Source organism: Myotis davidii, unplaced genomic scaffold, assembly GCF_000327345.1.
Source record: "Myotis davidii unplaced genomic scaffold, ASM32734v1 scaffold130, whole genome shotgun sequence".
NCBI classification, from domain to species: Eukaryota; Metazoa; Chordata; class Mammalia; order Chiroptera; family Vespertilionidae; genus Myotis; species Myotis davidii.
The window spans coordinates 1,382,842-1,384,995 of record NW_006285040.1 but is presented as its reverse complement, the minus strand read 5'-3'; the positions used below and the strand labels follow the sequence as shown (position 1 = coordinate 1,384,995).

Below are 2,154 nucleotides of genomic sequence, written 5' to 3'. Positions count from 1 at the left end.
CTGACTATATTTATGTGGGTCTTTTTCTAGGCTCTCTTTCTATTCCATTGGTCTATTCTTTCACCGATAACATACTGTCTTGATAGCTGTAGCTTTATAGGAAGTCTTGAAATTGGGTAGTGTCAGTCCTCTAACTTCTTTCTTTTCCTTCAATATTGTGTTTGCTAAACTGAGTCTTTTGCCTTCTTCATAAAATTTTAGAATCAATTGTCAATATTCACACAAAAAACTCTCGGGTTTTGATTGGGATAGTCTCTCTACTTCATTCCTGTCCCACAGTCCATTGTCACAAGTTGCTCCTGACTAAACAAAACTCCTTGCTGTTATCTTCCATATGGCCTCTCCTTTCACTTTCAAAATTACTTTTTTTCAAACAAAAGTTCTCACATATTTATTACTGAACCCACCTACCAGTGCAGAAGCGCAGAAACAAAAAGAAAAATTACCTTACCAATAAAACCAAGTTTCACTGTCCACATAGTAGTGATGTTTCCAGAGTAATACGATAAGATTCAGGTGACCTTGAAACAGTGTAAATATGTGTGCCATCTCATGTGTGATTCCTTATAGAACCAGCTTGGTTCTTGTCCAATGTTACCTTTTGGAATTGTACCTGATTTTATTACCAGATTTCATCTGAATCCATTGAGGGACAGGACAATTCTGCTTTTGTTTCTTGGCCAGTAATTACTTTTTTTTCTTAACTGATTTTAATAATATGACATACTGGTAAAACCCCTACACTTGATGTAATTATGCAAAATACATAGAGGAATATTGTCTTCTTTTAAAAATATAAAAGAAATAAACAAGACATGAAAATAGGCAAGTTTTCATTAAATAAATAAATATTAGTAAATAAATATCCTAAAGAAAGTTTTGCTTTCCATATCATTTGAAAAAGGGAAATTATCACTCAAACAATTTTCAAGTTTATTAAACAAATTTTTATAAAATATTATAAAATGTTTAACTTCCATCAGCTTCAAGGTTTATGTTGCTCCCAAATTTTGCATAGCCCTGGCTGGTTTGGCTCAGTGGATAGAGCATCAGTCTGTGGACTTAAGGGTCCTGGGTTTGATTCCGGTCAAGGCCACATCCTGGGTTGCAGGCTCGATCCCCAGTGGGGGGCATGCAGGAGGCAGCCAATCAATGATTCTCTCTCATTATTGATGTTTCTATCTCTCTCTCCCTCTCCCTTCTCCTCTCTGGAATCAATAAAAATATATTTTAAAAAATTTTGCATATAACTGAACTTTCAAATCTGCCAATACCTGCTGAATTGATTCCACTCTGGATTCTAAGGTGTCTATTTCTTGCAAATCTTTCTTTGCTTCTTCTAACATTTCTTGTGTTTCTTTTTGAAAATGTCTACTGAAAATAGCTCCAATTTGATGAGGTATTATTTGGCAGTCGTCATCTCTAAGCATGATGTCCTCACAAACATCTTCTAAATTTTGATGTTTCTTTTTTATATCTATTTCTTCCTTCAGCTCTGTGATTCTACTTGCATTTGTGCAAATTTTGTATCTTTAGTCGATCTTCAAAAGTAACATTGACATCTTCTATAGCCGCCTTCTTCATTGTGGCTACCATCTTCATGGCCAGAAATTACTTGATCCTGAAAGTTCTGTGAGAAAACAGAAAGGAACACAGTTGACTACATACACCATAATGGTGGAGAAAGGGAGGGAAAGCAAATTTACATCTCTTGACTTCTGTTTCCTACTAATGAAAACTTGGATAGACACAAGAAGAGCCACATCGATACCAGAGAATCACTGAAGACCCAATTTAAAGAAGTCAACTCACCTTTCTTGCCACTCCTTACCTTGCCAGGTAGAAGATAAGTAGGCTCTGATTGTATTCACCTTGGGATTCAGGAGTCTTTGGAGAATACTTAGAGGGCCTTTGCAACCCAAGAGATCTGAGGTCAAGTCTTTGGATAGTGAGTTGACACAAATCTAAAGTGACCTTGGGCAAGTTATTTAATCTCTTTTGAGTTTTGGTTTCTTTATTTGAAAGCAGAGATATTACCCTTATAGAGTTGTTGATATTTAAATAAGATAAAACATCAATTAAAGTGTAGAGTGGGTATTTAATAAATAGTAACTTTTATAAATAACTGCCCTTTAAATGCTTAAAGGTGAAGAA

General features: G+C 35.2%; 1 pseudogene; it reads right to left on the bottom strand.

The window, feature by feature from the left end:
• Window positions 1–912: 912 nt before the first annotated feature.
• On the bottom strand, window positions 913–1,762 carry LOC102758223 (annotated as a pseudogene).
• Window positions 1,763–2,154: the final 392 nt, after the last annotated feature.